Here is a 27,310-nt window from a genome sequence, read left to right on the forward strand (position 1 = left end):
GGTACGTTATTAAAGCGTTTAGAACAGCATATTTGGTGGAGCTCACAAAAACACGTCCTACCTCCACGAGGTGCACTGCGCAAGTCCCTAAACTAAGCCAAAAGGAAAGTGAAAATAAACATTGTTAATTTTTGAGTTTAGTGGGGGTTTTCTAGCCAAGTAGGTGTTCTATAAAATAGATAATTCAATGTTTGTACTCAGGTGTCAGTGGTTTTGCAATTATTACAACATTCATACATGTATTATTCATAACATTGCAATAGATTTCAAGCATTCAATTACATTTAAACAAAGTCAAGTGGGACCCTATAGATTCCAAAAACATGGGCGGACTTGCACCTATTTCAAACAAGGTTTGTGATTTGCTGGGAAAAAAAAGGGATGGTAATCGACATAACAATGCCCATATCCTTGAAAACAATAGGTAGTGCAGGTTATAGGGACCAATGAAATAAGAGGTTTGGAAGGGTGCTAGTCAATCGAAAAACATAGTCACTGATGATCCGATGCACTGTATATAATTCATTTCTACAAGCTTAATCAACAGTTAATTTGTCTTACATGAGGTATACATGACTTGTACATGTAGTTATGAAATTCTGTCTGTTTTTTTAGAAAGTCATGTAAATGTCTCCATAGGAATGTTAATCAAAATCCAGTCTAAAAGATTAAATTCCATCTGATGGAATAATATTCAAGAACCTTTTTCCTGCTGATGGCTTTAGGAGTGCTGATTTGAAATAAGCATCATTTACAGCTGTACATGCTTACAATACAATAATACTCTTTGTTTTCCCTATATTTTCATGATTTGGTTTGAGTTTTATACTGATGCCTGATTTGTATTTGATGGTGTACATGTGCCACCTCGCATTCAGAAGAGCATGTTTTTACAGTATAGGCATTAGCCAAGAATTTAATAGTGATTTTTAGTAATAAGAGTAGGTGAGGTAGAATCTCAGGTGTAAGTGGCACATCATGCCGAAGTTGATACCGGTTTCCATAGCTTGAAGTGACTAGGAAAATTTCCCTCCCTGTCAGTGGGCAGACAGGGTTAGTTGGTGTCTACCTGCCATTTTTGACATTTAAGGGTCACTTGGGTGAAGGCAAGGCAGCAGTAAGAAGTCTGTGCCCATTTCCTCATTACTGTTCTTCATTTTTGTGTGGCTAGGAGACTATTTAGATGATATACTATTCCATACAATAATTGTATGGAACAGTACATCATCTAAATAGACGATAATAACTTGACACTGAGTTTTCAAGCACATTTTTTGTAGTAGAAACCTAACCTTTTGTGGTAGCACTGATTAACAACGTTGATCATCATAAGTCACAAATAAACAACCACATTTCTATATTAACTAATGAAGTAACAAAATGTTTAGAGAGATAAAGTGAAGCACTCCTTGCGACCACTCTTGTAACCGAGCAGCTCTAGTTACAACCACCTTTGTGAAACACTGTTTAAAAAGCTCTCGTAAGCCACAGGAAGCGACTGCGACCACTTTTGGGCCATTACCCAACTGGACTTTTCCTTTGTTTTTAGGCTCTCGTAAGCTACCACTCAGAGTTTTATTTATATAAATAAACACTTAAATGAAACTGCACCCTGTGCTAATGGTTCTTGTACAGTGCAGTATTGTATTTGTCAAAGTACTAGGTCATTTCCTTAGTGATCACGTTGACATAAAGTTTAGCCGTGGCTATATCAGATGTACTTAAACATTGATTTCTTTATTTTTCTTCATGAATTATAAATGAATTTTTGAAGCTCTTGTATAAGCGACCACCCTCTATTGTTTTAACATGCAGTCTCTTACGATCTGTTAAGCAACCAGCTCTATAGTCACAACCACTTTTTCAAATTTCCAAGGTGGTCACTTATGAGAGCATCGACTGTAATCAGTAAAAATAGCTAGGATAAGTTTATTTAGTTCAGATGTTCTATTCCGAGTGCAATCTTTATTGTAATAAGTGTTAGTTTTGTGGTAATATTACTTATCCTGTGGCAGGTGGTTTTTTTTTTGTGAAAAAATATATTTCTTTTGTTTTACCATGCCCAAAATGGGATTACCATTCTTCCCTTTTTACTCCTCCTTCCCTTTTTTTCCCAAAAATAAAACAAACAGAATCAAAGATGGTGTGATATGCCTATTGATCATGAGCAACCACAATATAAGGTATTAGATATCTTGTAATTATTTCAAACTTCAAGTGTGGAGAAATAAAAAAGAACATTGATTTGGTGCATAACAATGTTGTCACAAGTTTAGTAGGTTGATGTTTGAACAGGGCCTTTGATCGGCTCTGAGCTTTCAGAATCCTTTTTCTTGAAAAAAGGACTGGTCTTCTTGAAAAAAGAATTTTTTTTTCTTAAAAGCAGAAATTCAACTTAAGAAAATTAAATTCTTAAACAGTTTTTTAATTTAAGAAACTACCCGCTCATAATAAGAATTATTTTTCTTAAATTAAGATTTAGAATGCTTTTACTTAAAATAAGGCCTGTTTCTTATTTTAATAATTTTCCCTTGAAATAAGATTTTTTTCTTAAAACAAGAAATTTCATTTCAGAAAAAAAAACTCTTCATCTGTAGTTTAATTTGAGAAATTTTGATCTTAAAATAAGATTTTCAGGTTTTAGGGTGTTAGCATAAAAAACAAACTCTGACTTACCGAGTTCTGAATTCTTCGAAAGAAAAAACAAGGAGCCGATGTTACGTACTAAACACACTGCAAACCTCCTAACACTGCAAATTCAAGCGGTAACTCGCCATCTTTGATCTCGCTGTGCAGACAAAATAAAGCTAAAATTAATCAAAGTGGTTAACTTTGGTAAACCCAACTTTTACCTAACTTTAGGTAAACCGTCTCCAAAATCTAACAAAACTATTATTTACTAGCTCTAAGTGTATATAAAAACATAACTTGAATGATTTTATTTCAAACAAGGTCGGTTTCAACGAAAACACATATATTGAAAATAGGATTTTCAGCAAAATTAAGTCTTAGTCGTATCTCAAAAAAAAAAAACATGCACCGATTAGAGACTGACACACTACGATCACGAGTTGTTTGTTGATTTCTTTACTCTCAAGAAGCATTTTTAATAGTTTAATCTGACTGGATTTCCTCAGCAATTGATCTTGTTGTTCCCATAATCTAATTCCCTCGAAAAAGACAGATTTAAACAAAGAAAACTCACCCTTTACTTCGCCATTCCGCTCACTTCTTTCAGCTCGCTGCCGTCAGCTGTGGTTGTGATTTTGGTTGTGCTTAAAGGGACAGTGTCCCGATTATGCGCACGCGCGAGCGTCATCTGTTTTTTCTTCAAAAGACAATAGAACTGTCAAATTGACTCGACAAGATTTCCTTCCGGACCGCACCGCCGACAAAGATTTGTTGTTTATATTCTCAAGTAATATTGTAGACTTTCGAAGAAGTCTTTCGTCTTATATAAAAATTTGGCTCGCGGTTCGAAGACTCATCGCGATTTTATCGCTGGGCCGCCTCACGACCCGAAAATCTCGTTCCGCTCGCTTTAAAAACATATTTTCTAATTTGAAACTCGTGTCAGAGGTCAATCGCTCCAAGTCCAGTAATATCTGCCTGATTTGCTCGCGTTCTAGCCTCAAACGTTTGAAAGACATAAATAAAAATGCAATCTCAACGCTATGAATCATCACAAAGATTAGTCAAAAATGATATTATGATTTCATGTCACTAGTTTTTCAAAACATGTAGCGCCTGTTTGTTTGATTTTGTCGGCCGTAGGGAGATTCATTTAAAAGTTTACTAACGCGTCGTTGCAAAACATTCTGCTTCACGAAGCTCCCCTCCACAAGATCTCCTCAGTCACATCAATGTCTCAACGGCTTCTTTCTTACAGTCTTTATTGTTGCTGTTTCATTTCTGCGTATTCCTTTCACAATTATCTGAGCTTGTATGGAAGCTAGTAGAAGAAATAAGCCTTCAATCGGCATCAAAGTGCTTCCAATCTTTTGGTCCTCCGGCCAACGGCAATAAAAGTAACGCCAAAAAATCCAGATTTTGCCCAAATCGAAACTTAACAGGAACAATATATCATTGATCTATAATCCTGAGAAGTTTTAGTGTCGTATTGAACCCGGTCAAGCGCGATGCAAACGGATTTTTCAAGATTCTCTTTCTCTCCTCGCATCTTTTGATTTCGCGACATCCTGTCCAAAAATCAAAGTTTGGTGCATGTGCAGTAACGGGATACTGTTCCTTTAATGGTTGTGCACAGGTCGTGTTCTGCGCATGTGTTGCCCGCACAAGGTTTCCACCTCAACCACAGGCCAACCATCCGGATCTAAATGAAGGTAAACGTAGGATCGGGTACTTTCTGAACGATTAGAAAAAGGGATTTTCAGAAATTCTAGAAAATTTTCTGACTGTTTCCGGCTTCCGGGCATATAGCCACAGCGTTTCTTTTTTAATTAGTTACAATTTCTTTGACCTGTTTCAAACCGTGGGACTAAATAACCATTTATAAAGGTTTCAGTTTCATTAGATTTCTCCGAAATGCCTGAATGGGAATAACTACATAATTTTTTAGTCCTTGTGTGGATGTAAATCCCTGTTAAGTTTTTTCACGCTGGGCCCACAGTAAATCGGTCAAAGGCGCGTCTTCAGGCGATAAAGGCCGTTTTTGTCACGCCTTTAACCCCTACCTTTGACGCGCGTCAAAGGTATATTTCATTAGCATTTGTACCCCTATCAAAGGCGTCGTCAAATATGTCTGAGATTCAGGCCAAAGGTGTGACAAAAGCGCGGCAAAGTTATGTCTGTGATTAAAGTCAAAGGCTTGTGAATAGTGTCGTCAAAAGTGTCTGAGCCTCAGGTCAAATGTGTGACAAAGTTGTCGTCAAATGCGTGTGAGATTTAAGTCAAAGGTTTAACAAAGGTGTTGCCAAATATGTTTGTTTTTTTTCCTCTCCTCGCATCGCGCCTCTCGCTCGTCTCGCGTTTCGCGTGAATTCCTCGTTCTCCTCGCGTTTCGCGCGAATGCCGCGTTATTGCCTCGCTAGTCATAAGCGCTTGATTTACAGGCTAGAATCCAACTTGAGATTTTCAGTCAAATTCAATTGCCAACTGGATACCGTTTAAAAAGGTGGACAGATAAGAGATTGAGTTCTTAATCTTGTACTTTATTGTCCTAAAACCTCACTAGATGATTAGAAAGCTGAATAATTCCGATTAAAACTTTTTTAAACGCATAAAAATGGTTTTTTAAAACATTTTCACGATTTATTGTCTAAAGTACTCAATGCAGTTTGTCAATGGACAATCATAATGACTGCCGCAAATTTTTGAAGCACTATAAATGTTCCAGATTCACGCTGTTGTCACGGACGGCAACCTGCAAAATAGTTTAAAACACTCTTTCACGAAAGCCAGTGCTAAAATCATGGTAAGTAAGAAATGTTCTTGATCAGGAGGCTATCTGTCTTGATGTTATCTTTGCGAAGATTTTCATTCTAGAGTGCTTTTGACTCTTGATGTAAGTGAAAGACAAACGCCATGTATCTAACTTCAATCTTCCTCTGTTGTGTGCTTTTTTTTTCCCACTGGAGACTTATCACTTTGCCTTGCTTCTTTTATCTGTGAAATAATTGTAAAAAAAATATAGAAATTTGAGATAAAAAGCTCAGTCATAGTGTTTTAAATAAATTTTTTGGCCCCACTCCCTTTTTACTATCGCTCCTTTTCTTCAGAAAATCCCCCTTTCTCCTTACCTTTATCAAAACTTAAAGACCCTGTTAAAAATGTGTAGCGAACCTAATGCTTTTGAATGGAAACATTACATTTCGTGTACATGTATTGTCATTAAGTTCGTCACCTGTGAAATTTGACGTTTGAATCGAGCCTTATTATCACGTAATAAAGTCCAGGAAAATTCAATCAAAATTTCCCTCTATGCCCAAAGCTTAAAATTAAACTAAAGAAACACTTTATATTATACCTAGCCTGCATAACAAGCGTTTCCAATCGAGTTATTGCGCGAGTTAGCCCCTCCCGGCCCCTCCTTCCTCTTTTTTTGCCCTCTTGCACAAAACTCGCGCGGAAAAGCTGGCTACGCGGCTATTTTTCTACCTTTTTAACCCCCAAACTTATTGTCAGTAACAATAATGAAGAGACAGCTCGGTATGTTTGAATGATTGTTATTAAATGTTGAAACATACCCAGCTGCCATTGTAGTGGTAAAAAAATCAATGGAATATTTTAAAAATTAATTATGCAGTATGAGCCCCATTACGTATAGAACCCAGAAAAATCAATAGAAAGAGATACTCACGTTCGCAAAACATCCGAAGTCTTCAAATAATCACACCTCTTTGTTTGATAAACTGCACTGAATCCTGTTCAAATAAGCTTATGTACTTGCTTCAGTAATATGCCCATCAAAGTCTGGTACAGACATTTTTATTTAAGTACACTGTCAATGAAAAAAGATATATGTAAGTCTTATATTAATTCATTACCTGAGTAGTTCTCGCAGATAAATATAAACTGTTAGAAAAACCAGAGTTGGTTAATCTTGATGTTAGTAGGTTCTCGCATGAAGTTTTGAGTTGAATTGCATTGTGAAATATAAGCCAGGCATTACTTTTACAGAAATGCATTAACCCTATTAAGAAAAAGGGCTTGATCTAATGTAAACTCTACTGTGATACAGAAAGACTTTTATAGTTTACTGAACCAGATTTGACGATCAGAAAAGCTCCCAAGCACGATATACACGCCTGTTCGGAGTTGGTTTCTGTAAGCTTAACATAGTAAAACAACGATGAAGTTTGAAGAAGAACTATTGCATGCACACATAGAAAAGAATGACACGTACCTTTTGAACAAGTTTGTAGTCTAAACTCTATCAGAGATAAGGGCGAAAATATTTGTTAAAAAAAAGCTGGACTGCTTCGTACAAAAAAGTAGCCTTTGTTTTCTTCAGATCTGCGTAGTTTGTTTGTTTGCGCGGGCGGAGAGAGTTTGCAGCCGCGACAATTTCGCGCCAAAAACAGGGTGTCTTGCTTGGGTTCAGTCTTCCATCGTCCAGTTGTTGAGTCATTGTTTTGCGTCGCTATCATTTATTCATCGTATATTAATCGATCAAGGGGAAAATGATCCACTCAAGATAAGACGAAAAAAATCACTTCGAAAAAGTACATATTCTAGAACATTTTCAAAAATAATTATAGAACAGCAATTACAATGATCACCCGCCCGTGTTCGGTATTGTCGTATAAATATCTTTAAAACAGTATTCAAATACAGCTTTTTAATTTCCTTTCTTAAAATCAGTTTCGACATAAGTGTTTGTAGAAGTAATTCATTGCATATTTGCTCTCACCCTTGACACCATTCAAAAGTGTTGTAAAAGTGTAGCGGTCGTATTTTTGACTAGTATCAAAGGTGTGGTCACAGCCACTACTCTTTTGACTTTATCTTTGACGTGCGTCAAAGGTAAAGTCAAAGTTACCAGCATATTTTACAACGCCTCTGATAAGGGTTAAAGGAATAGCAAAGCATTGATGCATTTGATTTGATCTTTGACGCACGTCAAAGGAGAAGTCAAAGTTGTTACCAATTTGACTTCACCTTTACCGAGGTCAAAGGAGTAAGCACAGAGGTTATATATTTGGCGACATCTTTGACGCGCGTCAAAGGTGACGTCAAAGCCAGTACCATATTTGATTTAACTTTTGACGCGTGTCAAAAGTGTCGTAAATCCAATTTTTCGTCCCGTGCAAAAACTCGCACTTTCAACACCAAGGCCCGGTCAACACTAACCCGGATATTTTTAATCCACACCTTTCCCCACGTCCACGCGTATCTGCATTCAAACCGTATTAAATTGCCTTTTTTATTTTTTAAATATATTTTTTTCAATACAAGGTAGTTTGCATAATATCTTTCGTTCACATATTCGTGGCACTCATGTAAATTAAAAAAAAAAAAAACGTTCACGAAAAGAAATTTTAAATTTTTATAGCCAATGCATTTTCTATACACCATATAAATTATAGCAGCATGATTAAAGTTTAAGCGGCTGGGTATTGGTTTTATTCCCACAAACCTGGGTAATTAAGAAGTCAAAAAGCTTCCGTTGTGCTCTATTTACATAGTCTCCAAAACGATACGTGTATTTAAAAAATATATTTTTTTGTCATTTTGTGCCAGTTCCATTAGCGAAACTGAGTGGGTGGAGCAAGTTGTATCACAATTTGTTGTAAGCAAGAACTTTGTGTAGAATTTCCTTCACGTATTTTCTGTACAACATTTTCATCCTTGCTGACAAATTCGTTTTGTAAAGGATCCCCCCGCTAATTATATGTTGTGCCATTAACGGAAAGTCAGCAGAATGCAACTCCGTAAAAATTAGAGGGCCGCACTTAGTAGTAGGGGAAAAAATTGCGAGAGGTTTAATAAAAAATGGTTTGATAATTATTTCGGCTTTTAGAGTTTCTGAAAAAAAATGATGTCTGTAATGAAAATCTTCCTTAACTTTCATTGAGATATAGCAATGTGTGATACTATTAATGTTTCATATATTTTTGGAAATCTAGTATACTGTACAAATTGCAAAGATAGTAGGATTCAAAAAGCTGTCGATGGTTTTCACTCGCTACCTTTGAATTTTAATTTTGAATTAATTGATTTTTGGCTATGTCGGGGAAACATCCTTTTTTATTGTGAACGATAAGTTTACACGTCCAATAAATTTATTTTTGTTTGAGGCCCGGAAGGTCTCAAAAAGAATAGAAAAAAGTTCGTCTAAACGGCGATCATTACATTGGAAGATACGTGTTCTTTTGGTGCTTACCACTGGGGCACATTATACTTTACTGGAGTCGTGAAAAGGTCGTTTTATTTGGAAGCAATTTCTTGATGCTCTATTCTTCTTGGGCTATCGGAGCTAATTTTCTCGTCTACATTTTGTGATGATCATGAATGCTAGTGAAAGATGTCACTTTGCTGTAGCAAATGTCACAAATTGTGTCATATCAATGCGAATGTTTAAAGATTGCAAAAACACAAATTGTTCCAGAGGATCTTTCTTCGCCTTACCAGACTACGATATTTAGGAGAAAATATATTTTGCTTCTAACAAGAGCATTTAGGTTTCCTTGGGTGAACGAGTAATACCTCAATAAAATAAAAAAATGTGTACTTTCTTACTTAGCTGTTCGGAAAGTAGCTGAGCAAAATTTGAATAATCCAAAAATTTACTGATAAAGGGTGAATTAAAATAGCAACCGCCATCTATCTTGCGATCATTTAAAGTTAAACTGTCAGTCAAATCAGTTTCTGTCAAACTGATTAGAATCAGTCAGCAGGATTTCACTGTCGTCTTTTAGCAACCGACTTCCTTGAAAAAAAGGAAGGACTAAGCAATTCTCACGATCTCTTATTAAAAGACTCATTGCGAGTTTTGTGCAATAATATTGGCAATATAGAAAAAACTTATATATATCTAACTTCGTTTGAATTCAAACGTTCAAGCCTCACCTGCTCAGCAATTTGAGGGAGGCAATTTGAAGGTGACACTGTGACCGAGTGGTTAGAACGCTGGACTTGCAATAAGGAGGTTCCGAGTTTAAGTCTTGGCCTTACCGCTTCCTTGATTTGTTTCCAACATCCCTGTGTTTAAATATTGGGCCATGTTTGTAAAATAGACAACTGGTTCGCTTTCCATCATTTCGGGTTTTTATCTTTGTTCTCTTCCATTTGAATTATTTGTTTCATTATCCCTGACAAGCCCCTATGGAGAGAAGATAATTATGTATTTAAATTTCGTTCACCATCAAAAGAAAAACTTTCGTCCAGCTTATTTAATCTTTATTGTAGTTAGAGACATTTGAGCTCAATTTTAGGGTTTGCCTGCAGGTGTTTAATAAAACGGTGTAAATTTAAAATTGGATTTTGGTCATGAAAGTTCCTCTGCAAGCAATGCTATAATCAGGCTTTGTACAAGGTTAGTTACTTGATATCAACAATTTTGTTAGTTTAAATACCTTCACCAAGCAAAAAAGTCATGGATAAATTACTTTTATCTTTAAGATACTTTTAAAAAAGTATTTCAAAGTGTATAAGAGAAGCAAAGTAGAATTCATCTCCTCCTCGTGCCAATTCGATTCTCATAACATAACAGTAAAATAATTTCCGTTTTAGTTGATCAGTCAGTCTTTTAAATAGTGTATTTTTCTTTAAAAAGATGTTTGTACTCGATACCATTCATACTTCGTGAAAAATTCTGCGCCTTGTGTGTGAACCATGTTGTTTAAAATTGACTGTTGATCGAACAGCGAAAGTTCAGTAGACGAAAACAAATATCAAGGCACAGTTAAAAAATAAAATAAAAATAAAAATGTTTAAGATGGCTAGAGATCCCTTTGATATCTCTAGATGGAACAGAAATTTCTATTTGAGAATTAACCACGAGGTCAAAAAAGGCTTCCGTTTTAAAGAATGTTTACGTCAGGTTTTCTGGTTCTTTACCTTTTACGAATTTGCTGAGTATAACAGAAACCTGTTTATATTAAACGAACTATTGGCAAAACATCTTTACACATAATAACTATGTATTTTTCCACCACAGTACTGACTTTCATTTATTGGTGGGTTTAAACTTAAGGATAACGGAATAAATTGATCGCATTTTGAGCATCTTTACCCCCCAAAATACTTGTTTGCTGGCAGCAGGATTCCATGTTGGTTTACCTTCTGTCAGGAAATCGCGATTTTTTTACTAGATTTTTTGATAGAAATACATTTATAAATTCTCATTTAGACATATCTTTTTATGGACAGTTCTTTCCATGCAAAGATATCAAATTTCTTACCGCAATTCCAATTTCCATAATACGTAAAACTCTCTAATGTGGACACCTGGATATGTCCCTGTAGTGTCCACAAAGAGGCATCTTTACTCCACCGAACTTGTGTGTCTCATTTACTTTCTTTTTCAAGGATAAATCATTAAGGTGAGTCCTGACTCATAGAACTTTCTTAAAACAAACTAACGGAAGTTGAAGAAAGCGGCTGATGGAGACCCTCTTAAAATATTTCAGTTCCGAATCGTCTTATTTTGCAATTTAACTGCAAGGTCACAAAAAGTTTCGTGTTTGCGTGGTTTCTATGCTAGAGGTTCGTGCTTTAACTCTAGAAATTTGCTAAGCGTTTCGAACCCGCCGAAAATGTAAAGTAAAGGACTTAATATTTACCGCACTGGTAAGAAATATTCTGGAAGAGACTACAAGTTTTCACGATATTCTCAGCCGTTTTGGTTGAGGAATATTCATAAATAAGCTTCAATCAACAGAAAAAGGGATTGGCTATTAAGAATTAGCCAGGGTATTGAAGCCAATCATGATTCTTCTCTAAAAGAGCAAAGTATCATGGCCGAGCTTGTAAAAAAATATGTCCGCATAGGATGACAACATTTTACTTTGTAAGGTTTTGAATTTAATAGCTAACTGCTCCAAATGAATCTAAGCATACGAACCAATATCATTGTCATTTGGGTGGCGAACAAGGCTTTTTGTACGTAAAAATTGGTTCTTGAAAAGGGGAACAGCGAATGAGACTACAATCCTTCAAATTCATATTCTTACAGAAAAAGTATTAATTAAAAATTGTTAGTGTTGTAGGAGAAATTTTACCTTCTTCAGACATTTCAGATGTGTTTTACTATGTTATGCCTTAAGTTAATCTATGTTTAATGTATAGCTTTAGCCAGAACCAAAGGCAAAGCCCCCGTGAAATTGAAACTACTGCTAAAGAAATCCACAAATCTACACTTGCCTTAAATTAGGGGACGACCATATGACGTTTTAGGGAGGGGCTCAATAGACAAGAAACAATTGCTGCTAAGAACATTGAATTTGAACCTGCGATCAATTAAAAGCAAATAACTGGTCAGCGGAAAATAATAACAAAATACTTGACCTCGAGTTGAAACCTGAATCTGCGATAAGGTCATGCAATACTGGTCAGCGGATACCCTTTTGCTGACAGTTGTCAATTAACCAAACATGGATGTCTATCATCAAGTTAAACACAGGTTGCAAGCTCCTACACGAAGCACAAAATGCCATTTCACATTGGTTACCCTGTGGTGCCGTCTTACCGACGGACGGGCGGGACGGGCAGGTATACGTACGGTCACGTGACTACAAAAATTTCTCTGATGTGTATGGATACCTAAATAAACCAATTTCGATATATTAAAATTCATACTTGGTTCCGAGGCTTGAGGGAATAAAACAAAAGAAGTGTATCATTCATGAGCCTTAAGACTCTTTGCCAAGTCTGAGACCGAGAGTCCCGCTATAATGTCTCCCTTTTGATTGATTTTTCCTGCCTTTTTTTCAGATTCTGGCCTTTTCAGAGTGGAAAAGGAAAGAGATTGGAAATGTTAAGAATGAAAAAAATATTGTTTGCAGTCGTTTTCATCGCAATGTGGCAAGGCAAGTGAATTTTTCCTTACGACATACACAGTAATTTCTGTCATCTTCGTACATTGAGACGGACTGATGCGCGTGGCACTTAAGCTGTACCCTGTTTTGGCTGTTAAGTTGAGGTCGCATTAATGTTATAGGTGCCAAATGTAAGGGTCCAAAATTAAAGTAATAAGGAACTGGCGCCTGATGTAATAAGGGTCAAAATAATGCATTAAGGTTTACAAATTCTGTGGGGATAGGTCACAAACGTAATAAGCGATTACTTTTTTGCTACATGTAAGAAATTGGTATCAAATGTGACAATGTTAGCAAATGTTATAAGGGGTGGGTCAATAATTAGTTTTACAACCCCAGCAAGGGGTAGTCTAAACATCGACGACATCAATATAATACACTCACGATTGCCAGATTCTTTGAAGTAAAAATATGGAATATTTTCTTGCGAATAGGAGTTTAATGCTTTTCCCCTCCGCTTATAGTAACTTAATTGTTATTGCCTGACATTATCCGTGTAACTGATCGAGATATTGTGTGACTTGACCAATTGTTTCCCCCTCTAGAGTTTAGTCGCACGTGGAGTCGATGAATCAGTTGCGTACTGACATTCGCTCTGGTTACTCGCGGCTAAAAGGTCAAAATTTTTGCCCGTCGTTTTGGTTGCCTTCACCTTTACTGGTAGCCTGTGAATAGGCTTTTTTTTTTCCAAACAGAGAGCCTGTTCACAGGCTACTTTACTGGGCGAAAAAAATCTCGAAAATATTAAAAAACACAAATAGAAAGAATATTGCTATTTTAATAAAAGCGGCGTTCAAAAGAAAGAAAAAGTATGCTGAGACAATGGCTTTTATCAATTTGACCGAAAAAGAGGACTATCACTTCTTGTGGTAATTGGTATGAAAGTTAAAGAATACCGAAAACAGTCTGCACATAAGCACGGACAAAACCTATTGAGAGAAATCGCGAAAATGCCTATTTGTTCCTGTCATCCTGGCAAAAACTGAAACCTCCGCCAAAAGAATGCCCGACTTCGCCCCTCCCCTTATCCAAAGTTGTTTAGGATACCATGGCAATCATACAAATTGGTTTACAGACCAAGACAACTTTGAATAGAGGGTGGAGAGGGGGCTATTTTTTCTGTTTAGAGCAGATGGGATTGGGGCGCAAAAGTTAGAAAATAGATGGAATTGTCTCAACAGTTTTGTCCGGGGTTCAAGGGTTCGAATTCGGATACTACTAATACACCGAAAAAAGGAAAATAAAATTTAAACCAATAAACAACGACAACAACAACAATATTTTTTTATTCATCTTTCTACAAAACTCCTATAAGCAATATAAGTAATCATAAACAAAATTTATGATTACTTATATCATGGACGGCTCATGGAATCTGTCTCACTAGTAAATCCTGAGGAAAGGTAAAGCGATCTGCATCCAGACTAATCATCCTTGATTAAAAGATCTTTAAATATAATTAAATATAATTTGACAAAAATTTTCAACTATAAAAAGAAAAAAGTGTATGGTCCGCAGACCATTTGCCATTAATTTTGTCTCATGCCGCGAGAATTCGTTTTGATTCGTCACCTAGTTTGCAAAGTTTCACCGAGGTTAGAACAATAGATGCACCTAAATTTCAACCTGTTTTCGTCTAAAAGGAAAGTATGCAATTTATTCGCCGAAATAAGTTCGCTCTGATTTATTTTGCACAGTACTGTATCCTACTCAAGAAACGTCTAAGGGGTATTTCCTTAGGACATTCACCTCTTCACTTGTAGACGCATAACGTGATCTTACGTACAATTCACTTTTTATCCATCTCCTAAATTGAAACCCTAAACACGCTTTTCAGCAACTCTAACTTTTCTTCCTAGCCTTTGTGATATTTGCGACTATTGATATATTTGTGACTCCACTCCCCATTACAAATGCCATTACATTAGGGATCCTTGGCACAACAAGGCCGAAGTGACGCCACGTGATTCAAATACTCTTCAAGCCTAATCTTCTTTCCAAGACCCTACTCAAAAGTTGCCACGACGGGAATGGCAATTAGTTCTGTGCATGAGCCACAGAAAAGTTTTACCTTTTTTATATTCTATGATATTGTTTCTTGTAACAATTGCTTTTTAAGGGTAACCTCAATGCAGTTTATACTCTTAATATTGAAAGTTGCAAACTGACTGTTTTGTTTAATTGCTATTTCGAATGATAAATATAATCTCTATAATTTTTGTACTCATTTCCAGATGTGCACGCCAATCCATGCTTCTACAATGTGGATAGCTCTAATGGCGTCATCAGCTCCAGTTTTTTTAAAAACTACTCCATGTATAATTGCACTTGGATCATTACAGCACCATCTAACCACACCGTCAAATTAAACTTTACTATATTCAACCTCCGCGGTTATGGTGCAAAGGCCTACAGGAGCGAGATTGAAGTATATGATGGAAAGAGTAAAAATGATACCTTGCTGGGTATTTTTAGTGGATCAAGACGCCCATTCATTGTACAAACAAGTGGTCAATTCATGATGGTAACCTTTCAAAGGTATCACGAAGAGGCATTTTTTAACTTCAAGGGAGTCTACTCTTCAAGCTCAATAAAAGGTGAGCTGTATGTACCAAAAAAAGAATACAAAAATGTTCGAAGAAAATTCATTGAGGGTCAATTAGGAAAAACCTATTTGATTAGATTAGTTGAACTATATCATATTAATTTATAATCATCAGAAAACTCCCAATATTAAAGTCTAATTTGTTCTATATAGGTACAAAATAAAGAATGACTTTCCTACGTGACCTTGTTATAGGGCCTCTTGATAGAGCAAATGACTCCATACATTACTTACAGAAATACCCTATTTATATTTGGTGTCTAGAATCTTTCATCACTGTTCTGTGATACCCGTTGACTGCCATAAAAGCTTTTTCTAAAGCAAGATTACTTCCAACAAGCCTACCAAAGTAAAAGGACGACACTTTTCGACGGTTACTGTATAAGTTGCTTAGATCTTTGGTGTCTTCCTTTTGAAACATGAGTGCGTCAAAGAAAGAAGGAAGGAAGTATGATATGTATGACGATAGTTCTGAATCGCATGTGAAGGACTGCCTGGAAACAATTCGGCAGGATGTCGAAACCATAGAGAACAATTAAGCAAAATTCAAAGTAGACTCGAAATCTTCCAACAAAAGCTTACTAAACGCTATGATTTGTTTTGAATCATGTGTTTGATATCCGTCGATGTTTTGATAACTTAGAAATAGAGCAGGCTTTTCCCAGCGGCGAAAAAAAGTCACAGGATCGAGGTCCAAAAAGCAAGAGCACTATAAAAACCTTAATAGTTTTGAATTTTATCGCTTTAAAGAAAGTTGTTTCTTTTTCTCAACTTAAGAACTGTTCTTGTGTCCTTTACCTTACTATTGTCGGGTACTTTTTTACTATTGCCGTGTCTATTTGTACATAATTTTCTGGGAAAGAAAAAACAGATTCTAATAGAAACGTTTACCACGTTCATTAATTTGTTTTATTATTCATTCAAAATATTTCCCGGATTATGATTGGCTAAAGGCACGCGCATAATTCACCACAACCAGCTACTGATGACAAAGTTTGAAAGAATTTTGCGAAATAATAGCTAAAAACATGGCAAGAACAGCAAAAAGACAACTCAAAGGACGACATCTGCTATTTGGAGAATATTTGCATAGCTGAACAACCCTAAACGTGCACTATCGAAGATGAACCTAACATCGATGGAGGTAAGCATGTTTTAGCTATGTTTTTAAACTAGGAATTATTTTGAATAAATAATAAAACAATTTTTGAATTCGCCTTTAATACCATATGAAGAATTATGGAGACCTCGGAGGGCGTTATCCCTCCTTGATCTCCATAATTCTTCATAAGATACTCAGCCTCATTCATTAATTTGTTGTAGAATATCTGTGAACAGAATGTAAGGGTTGTGAACTCACGCCCCCTGGACGCGTTGCTAGTCTATCGCAGGGTTACCCCAGCAGTTTGTCGCCGGTACCCATTGTTTAAGAGGCACAATTTGGAGTAAATTTTCTTGTCCAAGGAAACAACGGGAGAGTGAAGCTTGACACACAGCCACCCACGCCTCCACTGAATTTTCCAAAGCATGTGCTAAACAGCTTGAAGTATCTCAAGCGGTCTCTGTAATGATTATTTCTCGAAGGCAAGACGTAATGGGTTTGCCTATGTTCCTTGTCATTTTGTCTCCCAAAAAACGATCGCGCTCATTTTATAACGACAAGCAGAATTTTCCTCGCCATTTAAGACAAGTATTGCTTATTTGTACTTATAGATAAGCCGAAGATAAGGATGCCTTTGTCCGTAGTACGCAGTGTACCAGAGCATTATACCTGGTTCATGCTGGAAGGCACCCCACCCATTGAAGCTTGGTTAAACAACTCATCTACACCTTTGGAGGGTGGGCCAGTGGTGAAAGGACTTAAATTCACTCAGACGGGAAACTATACAATTCTGGCAAAAAGTGAATCAGGAAATAGCTCCAAAACGGTTGTCGTTAACGTCATGGGTAAGTTTTTGTCTCAAGTTAACATGTTAATATATCCAACCATATTTCAGTACTAACCTGTGATAATTGTGTTAATTTTTTTGCTCATATTGAGCGTTTCTCCCGATCGAACGAGTCAACTTTGTTGCTTTTGATTGCACCGATGGTGTATTTATTCAATGTAGTAGTGCAGTGTATTTATTCAATATGGTAGTTTTCATTTTTACAGCGTAGGTTAATGAACACATTTGGTTTAGAAATCTACCCTTGCAGTTGCCTGATCCACTTTTCGCTTGTCATCTCTTACCTGAGACTAGATGCATTGATCTCGCAGATTGCAGTCATTTATGTCAGAGCAATGGTTTTATGAATGGTTCCGGTCAAGTAACCAACGATCATAACTGCAGTGGAGGCAATGCTACATATATTTGGAAGTGTATACCAACAACAACTACTAATTTGTAAGTGAGTCTCCTAGCTTAGGGACTCGTTAACTGCTGATTTTAATAAAAATGCTCAGTGGCAGTGAATCATGCATCAAAAGAATGAAAACGTTTAAAAGTAAACGCCCTAAAAATCGTTTAGCTTTGAAAAAGAGCCTCCTGAGGTTTCTATTAATTAAAATTAAAAAAATACATTTGGGGTAAAACGGACATTATTATTACTTTCATCATTAAAGAAGTATACCAGTCGATGAGGGTTTTTTCCCTTGAGTTAGTTTACAAGTTTATACCACCTCAATCTGATTTTGAATTACAGAATGTTTGTGGTTATATGATTATTCTTCGCCAAGCGAGCGGCCTATAAATTTGTCGCGCCGTGTATCGCGTGGATCGCACAGCGACGCTCAGCGACGCAGAAACTCGAGTTGGCAATATTTCTAGATATCTCTTGGGATTCCGGATCCAGTGTGACGTCCTGGTGCATTTTCAACACGACTTCAAAATATGTGTGCGCTATCACGTTTTATTCATGAAAGGCTGATGTCTTTATTCATCGTCTGTTAAACAATGTTTACTCTCGGTGAATCGCGATCAATTTCTCAGACAACTGAAAGAGAACGGCAAGCACAAGACAACGTTTCATTCAACAAGTGGCTGGAAATCCTCGCTGGGGAAGATTTACCATCGAAACTCCACTGCAGCGAGAACGGGAACTTGAAATCCAGCGCGAGCAACCAAGAAGACGAGCTCGAAATGGTTTTGAAATACTCGCTTAATACAACTCCACAAGCTTCAAATAGTGTGTATGGCAGAGAAAACTGCTGTTAGTATATTAATCGTAAGGTAAGAATTGTCCAGTGGTAGCAAGGCCCAGTGGTCTGGAAGCTGACTTCACGCACTAGAGGCAATTATAGTGTAGGTTCGAATATCGGCGTGGTTATTTATTTATTGTGTTTTCTTTAAACATTTTTTTTCTGTTTAGTTTTCTTTTTCGACATATTTTTGCCCTTTGGTTTGTTTCCCTGTATTCTCATTACGGACTATTTAAAGCCTCGCGAGATTTTTGCGACAACGTATTTCTAGTTTAACAAATAATATGAACGCCCATCATTCTACACCCGCAGAATGTGAATAATCATGGTTCTCAACTACGGAAACCCGTCGTGTGGCAATTATGCAACCAAAGGATAACCATGATCAACAATAACAATATGACAATGAGGTTGACCATGGTCAATCTGGTTGTAGCTAAGGGCAGTAGAAACCAATGCACTGCTTCCTGAACACTCTAAAGTGGTCCGAAAAAAACAGAACACACTACAGAAGGTCAAAGCACAAAACATACTATATTACAGTAGGCATTCGGAGGTGAGACCGCTGACCTGAAACTACGCAGCCGTGTTTTTTATAGGCAAGTTTCCACACTGATTCTCTTTAAGGTTTTCAGTCTATCCAAGTTTATTGCAGTCTTGAATTACCCAGCCAATTTAAATGATAGAATATCTGTCAGATATTCCTTTCAATTTGACACAAGGATTGAGCCTGTGTATGGGTACCTGCGGAAATAGGTTTTTCAAGCGAAATCGTCGCACGTCAAGAATTGTTTAACCTTTTAGGGCTACTACAAAGCTCAACGCAACCACAACGACAACAAAATCGAGAAAATAAACAAAACAAAAATGCCGAACGGGCAGCACAATGTTTGGCAGGCTTCCTTGCCGTCATTGAAAGACTAATGTTGTCATAAGGGATTGAAATGGCTATGCGATAGCTGCATCTCTTAGATCGTCGCGACTTCGATTTCGTCTGCAATGTCCATTGAGAGGCTTAGGTTTTTTTCTTATTTTTTAATGCATAAGGGGTCAAAATGTTTTGCTATTTGTTGCACCAGAAAATAGGTCGTGAGCCATCCAAACAACACCGCCAATTTTAACAGTGTAGGTGAAAAAAGTGTGATTCTACATAGTTTATGATTTGGTGGAACCTGGTCATTTACATTATGGGAGTGAGTCAGTTACATATCCTTAATTCGTGAATAAGGATACAACTCATGAATCGGGACTTAAATGTTCAATATATTCCACAAAAGATCACTGCGTTGCCATTGGCTATTCATCTTTTGCTAGTTAAAATGATTTTTTTCCACCGTGGTTGCCAATAAACCAAGGTAAAGAGCTAATGGTCACATCCATCGGCGCAACATTGGCAACCTCGGTCGAATGTGGTTGACGATGAAAAACCATGATAATGTTGATAAGAGACAATTCTGTCGTTGTATCATAGGGGTCAGCGGTGTTCCGCGTGGGCCGTATTGTATGTGTAAAACGAAGATGGCTGCATGTGCTTTTAGAATAAAGTGTTGTGTTCTCGAAAGCTGTTATTCCTTTGATGGAAGCTTTCCCAGCCGGTTAACATGGTGTCAGAAGTAGACGAACACGAGCCTAAAGTCAGGAGGTTTCGTCCATAGTACGGTCAGTTTATGTTTGAGAACGAACTGTGGGAGTCGTACGAATTGTTCCCGCCATTTTCGGATGTTATCAAGCTGGTGCCCGTATAAATTGTTTGTGTTTGCTGTTATCACGGCCAACGCTCTAGTGGGTTTTCCTCTCCCTTAAATGCAAGATGAGCGAGAAGCTCTACACTGTTTCATATTGGATTATATTGATTATTGCACGGTGATGAGATGGTTCGAGCGGAAAGACAGATGTAAATATGACGATCAAAGCGAGGATGGGGAAAAAACAATGGAAGAAACAAAACCTTTGCATGTCAACACTTCGAGCAATTCTGCCTTTGAAGATGAAGAGATTGATTAATCCAAACAACAAAACGCTGGGACTATCCAAAGAAGATAAGAGTGACCCGGCGAAAGTTATTAAAGCCCTTATTAAGCGCTTTGGAGGCAGTGTCAGTGTTCAAGCTGAGCGAACGAAAATGGGACGCATGTTTCAGTCCGAAGGAGAATTCATTAGTGCGTGGGAATGTCGAGTGGTGGAGCGAGCTAGATATTGTGAATATGGGAATTTTGAAGATCAAGCATGCCGCGACCGTTTTATTGCTGGCTTGGTGGACGAAACTTTACAAGGAAAGTTGAATACTAATGGTCAGCGTGACAAGAATGGTAACATTGTGGAGTTCCGTACTGTGGTTGAAATAGCAAAGAATTATGAATCCTCCACTGACGCTCGAAGGCTTATGAGGCAAGTCCGTGAAGATCAAGAGCACGTGAATTGGACCGAAAAAGCACCCCATTCAAAGCAAAACAGCACTCGCTCTCAAAGCCAAAGCAATGGCAAAGAGTCGTCTAGAAAACAGTCTGAGTGTTACTACTCTGGGGCGACACCGAGTCACCCAAACGAAAAGTGTCGTGCATTTCTCCTTAAGTATAAGTGCAGAAAATGCGGCAAAGAAGGGCATATAGCTCGGAAATGTTTGAGCAAACCTCAGGACGTGAATGCATTGGATGATTCAGTTTCTGATGATGGGCAACAAACATATCATTTGTTTACTCTGGACACTCACTCTGTGAGATCGGTATCTGTACAGATGAGGAAAAAGTTTTTCGCGGCGATCAAATTATCCGCAGCAAATAAATTTTTTACTTGGAAAACTTTGCAATTAGGTACTGCGTCAACAACCAACACCCTTGCAGTGGAGGACCTCCACTGTGTCCAGCAGGGATTGATATCCATGGTCTAATCAAACCCTCCCCTGCCATCCTGAGTACCTATGGAGGAGGTAAAATAAAGCCAGTGGGGCAAATAGCATTGGTCTGTGAAACTCAAGGAAAGCTTCACACTCTTCAGTTTCAGCTGTTAAATAAGGACGTCATGGGATCAGAGCCACCTCTTCTAAGTGGATCTGATTGTGTTAGATTAGGCCTGGTTGAGATAAGAGGAAACACCTGCTCCTTGGATCGTAACAACCCAAAAGGGGGTGCCTCAGAAGTGTGCCAGCTTAACTCGGGACCTCTGAGCGGAAGAGTGGAGGAAAGTGGACCTCCTGATCAGGAAGTCAGGCCCACCTTACTGAATGGTAGTGCAACAGAAGAGATTAATCTGACTGAGGAAACCACCAGCACCTCTCCAGTACATGGCACGTGTGAGGATATTAGTGTACTTCACGTGCTGTAACCAATGAAGAAAAAGTTGGTCCAAAGGAGAGCATTTCTAGTGAAGTGGGTGTGTCCCATGAGCCTGTCCCCTGGGGAAAACTGATCAAAGCCATTGTCATGGATGCCTTTAAGGATGTCCATACAGGGTTAGGAACTTTGGGGCCGCCCCTGCACATCAGCATGAACCATAATGTGACTCCAATCCAAGCTCATCCACATCGGTGCCCTGTAGCAAAGGAAGAAAAAGCATCTGACGCAATGCGTGACCTTGAAAAATAGGGTATCCTGAAAAAGGTTACTGAGCCGACTGCATGGATCTCCAACAGCGTCTATAGAGAGAAACCCGACGGAAGCATTCGTATGTGTATTGATCCTAGCCAAACGATCAATAAAGCCATTAAAGTCCCAAAGTACCCCATTCCTGCAGTTGATGACTTACTGCCTAAGTTGAACAATACCAAAAATTTATTCCTGTGTGGATGTGTACAAGGGGTTCACAAACATTGAGTTAGATGACAGTTCCTCATTCCTAACGACCATGCATACTCCAATTAGTCGTTACCGTTGGTTGGGTATGCCGTTCGGGGTCAGTTTAGGACCGGAGGAATACCAGCGTAGACAACATGAAGCACTGGAAGGATTGACTGGTGTTGTGAACAAGGCTGATGACATTTTGGTCTTTGGGAGTGGATATAGTATGGAGGAGGCTGAGAAGGATCACGATATTAACTTGTGGAACTTAATGTTGCGGTGCCGTGACGTGAATCTCAAGTTAAACCCCAGGAAATTTCAGTTTAAAATGAAGCAAGTTACCTGGATGGGCCACCTCCTTAGCAGTAATGGCATTTCCCCACATCCAGGTCGAGTCCAGGCTATTAAGGACATGAAACCACCACAAGATGTGAAAGGGACTCAGCGGTTCCTAGGCATGCGCAATTATTTGTCACGCTTCACCCCAAACCTTGCTGAAATTGTGAAGTCGCTCACTGAGCTGACACACTTGAATGCAGTGTGGTCATGGTCATCCCAGCATGACAAAGCTTTTAAGAGAGCCAAAAGCTTAATTGCAAATGCCACGACGTTGAAGTTCTTTGATGTGAACAAGCCATGTGTATTACAAGTGGACGCCAGTGATACAGGCCTTGGAGGTGCCCTGCTGCAAGATGGGCAACCTGTGGCTTTCACAAGTTCAACGCGGTCAGCAACTGAAGTCAACTACGCGCCTACTGAAAAGGAATGTCTGGCCATCAAAGTAGCCTGTACAAAGTTCTACAAAGTTATGGTATACCAGATATATTTTGTCCGACAATGGACCTCACTGTACCTCTCAGGAATTTTCGAATTTTGCCAAGACCGATGGTTTCAAGTTGATTACCCGGTCACCGTATTATGCTAGAGCTACCGGTAAAGCTGAAGCTGCTGTTAAGGAGACCAAGAAGATGTTAAAAAAATTAGACCTCTCCACTGGTCTCTTGGACCATAGGAGCACTCCCCCTCAGGGAATGACTTACTCCTCGGCACAAAGGTTTCTCTGCCGACGAACAAAGTCTAACTTGCCAATAGCTGAAGCATTGTTGAGCCAATCTGTGCCACCTGTAAACGTAGTCCGTGACGAGCATCTGGGTAGGCGAGCTATAGCCAAAGCACACTATGACAAAACTGCTAGCAGAGACTTACCCCCCTTTACGCCTGGACAGTATGTGTACACCAGGCCAAATGACCATCACCATGGTGAACAGTGGTGTCACGGCGAAGTCTTGGGCGAAGTAACACCACGTTCGTACGTCATAAAAACGCAAGACAGGTTGGTTAGACGGAACAGGATCCACTTAAGACCTAATGAGCCTCAGGTCGCATGTGACCCACAACCATTGCCAGAACAACCAGTAATAGATAGTGGTGTGGATGTAGGAAATGCCCACTTCAGAGTCCACGAATCAGTGCAAACCTCGCGTAATGGCCTTCCATTTAGACGACCAAAGAGACTGGAACTTTGAAACTGGAGACTAGAGTGCAGTATGGTACTTGATGTTGACTATTATCTGACATTGCCTGTTCACATTTGTTTGTGTTAATGACTTATTAATATTTTTTTTTTTCATTTTTCGAAACATATTAAAACGTTAATAGTTTTCTTTGAAAGGGAGGATGTTGATAGGAGACAATTCTGTCGTTGTACCATAGGGGTCAGCGGTGTTCCGCGTGGGCCGTATTGTATGTGTAAAACGAAGATGGTTGCATGTGCTTTGAGAATAAAGTGTTGTGTTCTCGAAAGATGTTGTTCCTTTGATGGAAGCTTTCCCAGCCGGTCAACAATAACATGCACAACCTGTTTTCGCATAGTCGGCTTGTTGCTATACAAACATTTCTTACCGTAAGGCCCGTACCGTCGCGGCGGGCCTTACAGCCTTTTTAAAGTCCATAGAACGCCTTCATACTGCGATTTTTTTACAGATTGACAATTTTAATATAATTTGATTTTACTTAAATTTGGATTTTAAAGAATGCACAGGATGTTTTGTTTAAATATTTTTTTTTTTCGTTTAAAAACAAAAAATAAACAATCTACCAGTTAATGTAGGCTATATATATTTCAATTTGCTGTAGGAAATTGTCAAACAGCAGGATCGAGGAAATCCCGCACGGAATTTTCGCAGGCCTCTCTTCATTGCAGATTTTGTAAGTTTATCACATTTAATTTTGTATTTGTAGTTGTTTAGATCCACATTGGCTAAATCTTGTGACAATTAATTGCTGCAGCTTGGACATATAATCTCCTAAATAGCAATAGCAGCACTCAGTAAAACTGTTCCTTTTTGCCCCATTGCAAAAAATGTGCATTTGCGGCTAAGAAATCAAACATGTACGTTCACCCACACCTGCCAAGGCAAAAAGTTAATTTTCCGAAGCAAGGCCTATTTTTAATGACAAAACTTTGAAAATCACTTACAAATAATTAAACGAGTTGACCAAGGAACTAGTTCGGGATTCAAGACCACAATCGAAACAGCGGCGGAATCCCATTAAAGCCCCTTATTTTTTTTGGTTAATTTGTAATTGATTAATTTGCTATTACAACCGCTGACATCATATCTTGTACTTATACAGTTTACATTATCTTCATTTCATGTTTCAAATAAATAAAAAAATTGACTTGCTGCTAATGTATGGGTTATCATAGCTCAGTTGGTAGAGCACTGCAGCAATTTTGTTAAGGTTTCTGGAGGACGCGCTTTCGTGGAATGCGCCTCTGTGAAATGCCGCTGAAATATCTCTTCTTGCTTTAAGACAACTTTTCTGGACTCCAATCAACCTCTCCATGCAGTAATAGATTTCAGTTTAAGATTGCGTATTTTAGTCACTAGGTTTAGGATAAGCCGTTTATGTCCTTTATCCTTCTGAAAATCTTTATCGTCACACTTGAGGTGAAGCCATTTTTGATAAAAGCAGGCCCATGACTCAACAGATCAGGATGAATTTCCCAGAAAAAGACTTCAAAATCATTTCTCATCGTCAAGCAAGTCATGTGGCACCCAATCAGAACATGACTTTGGTCATGTGTCAACCTTTAGATGAAAGCATGGGTATTTTTGGCTTCAATACTTAGAAAAGCATTCATTAAATGAGCAAATTTGTCAGCCTGTTTCCCAGTCATATTCTTATTAAAGAGAAAATGACATGTGAACGTGGGATAATAGTTTTCCCCTATTTAATTATTAATTTACAGTACTTTGTTACAGGGATTTGTCGAACAACGTGGTCAAACAGCTCGTACCAGGAGTATTTGCAGATCTCTCTTTGTTGCAGTCCTTGTAGGTATCACAGTCTGCGTACCTGTGTCTTCACGCACATTCACTGTTATAAGTTGAACAATGTGAAATGTTACAGTTACCGAGACCATGAAATTGGTGAAACTAAATAAATACGAAGATATCTACTTAAATTAACTACATTACGTAATAATATAGATTTAGCCAAGCCTAAAAGCGGGTCTCCCGATTTCATTACAATAATAATAATGATAATAATGATGATAATGATGAAGATCGTTTTATTCACACTTTTCCTCTCCCTTTCTCTAACAAAGTGCCAACAGACTGCGAAGTAGGACACTGAAATATCATTGCGAGTTAAAACCTCTTTAGCACACGTTACCCACCGCCCATGACAATCAGGCACGCATTCCTGATCTATAGAATCATAAAGCAACTGTAACCGCAAAGTGTTTTTTTTCGTAGAGTTTCTTGGAAATTTTCCATGTCCCATGGAGTATGCAAAACTTCCGCAGCGAATTTGGACCCGCGATTCAAAACAAATTCGGCCACGTCTGTTTTGCCTTCAAGTTTTTGCTCTTTAGCAAAAGCAGGTAACTCGGTATACGATTTTATTTTTTTGCCTACTACAATTCGGCACGTTCATACGAAGACATTCGTTTTTTATGATTACTGTTTATGCTATTTTCTGCCCGTGACCTTGGCTGCTTTCTTCATTGCAGTCTGAAGGGTCATGACGAACCGATTCCGCGCCCTGACTTCTAGTTGAATGTGGTTTATTGGCGAACGATGCCTTCGTAGTTTCAGAAAGCCCATTACTGAGATCTGGGTGACCAGGACTTTCGACAAACTCCATGTCTTGCTTGGTCACATATTTCCAGGCACTAAAATAATTTCTGTGAATGTCTGAAAAATGAACGGATATGCCATAGCGTTTAAAAGAAACCTTTTGCTTGAAAGCCATCATTATTTCTGTTTAGTTTTAAGGCCATTTGAAAATAACTTCCACCGGACTCTGGATGTTCTTCCTTGCAGCAGGACCAGTGCATGATTTTGTCTGGTGTATCATAAAACGAATACAAAACAGCCCCTACAAATTACTGTCGTGGTGGAAAGTCCCCAACATCCGCCCGCTACACCTTCTCCTCTCCCCCTATTCAATGTTGTATCACTGGCCACAATGTTTGTAGGCACTCGGAAACGACCCAACAATGTCAAGGGGGGAGGGGGTTTGGGCTCAGGGTACCTCAAAACATCTCTTTTTAGGAAAGTGTCAAAACAATTTTGCCGCCGATCGCAGGTAAACAAAACTTACCCGAAGCGAACTAGACGTCATACACTTCCTTAGAGATGTATAAACTTCAAAGATAAAAAGTCTCTGATCTTCGACTTCGTATTAAGCTTAAGCTTGTCTTAACTGCGAGAGATCGCTCGCAGACATGTATCAAATCGGCAAAAACATCAATACCGCTTCTTCTTCCACTGGGAGTTCCACAAGGATCGATTTTGGGTCCATTATTTTTTTCAATTTACATCAATGATTTGCCACTTTCTATAAAAAATTCTGAAACTGATAAGTATGCCGACGACACTATCATCAGGGTCAACCGGTATCGCGTGTGAAAGTATACAACAGTCATTACAGGAAAGTCTCGACAATGCAAATTGCTAGTTCAGCTTTAACGGGATGAATCGCGATGTCAACAAAACAATTGAAATGTTAATTGCAACTGCTCAAAAGCTTCGTTGAGCAAAACTCCTCGGAATTAGGATCGACAAATATTAATTATATTATTAGCAAGCTGAACTGCAGAATTAGCCTGCTCAAAAGGTGAAATCTGGAATGTGGAAAATTATTGTATAATTCCCTCTCAACCATTGAATACTGCTGTACGGTATGGGGCAACTGTTCCAAGGAACAGTTGGACAGATTTTTACCATTACAGAAA

The 27,310-nt window shown here is 38.3% G+C and overlaps 1 protein-coding gene and 1 long non-coding RNA gene across 2 annotated transcripts in view; both read left to right on the plus strand.

Annotated features, from left to right (window-relative positions):
* The window catches only part of LOC140926712 (uncharacterized), a 737,711-nt gene that overhangs the window by 166,603 nt on the left and 543,798 nt on the right, over positions 1-27,310 (plus strand). The window lies entirely within an intron of this gene.
* LOC140946903 (uncharacterized) lies at positions 17,365-25,457 on the plus strand. The gene is made up of 3 exons (XR_012166875.1): positions 17,365-17,492; positions 24,196-24,267; positions 25,329-25,457. It is a non-coding gene; the product is annotated as an uncharacterized lncRNA (long non-coding RNA).

Source organism: Porites lutea, chromosome 1 (genome assembly GCF_958299795.1).
Source record: "Porites lutea chromosome 1, jaPorLute2.1, whole genome shotgun sequence".
In the NCBI taxonomy this organism is placed as follows: domain Eukaryota; kingdom Metazoa; phylum Cnidaria; class Anthozoa; order Scleractinia; family Poritidae; genus Porites; species Porites lutea.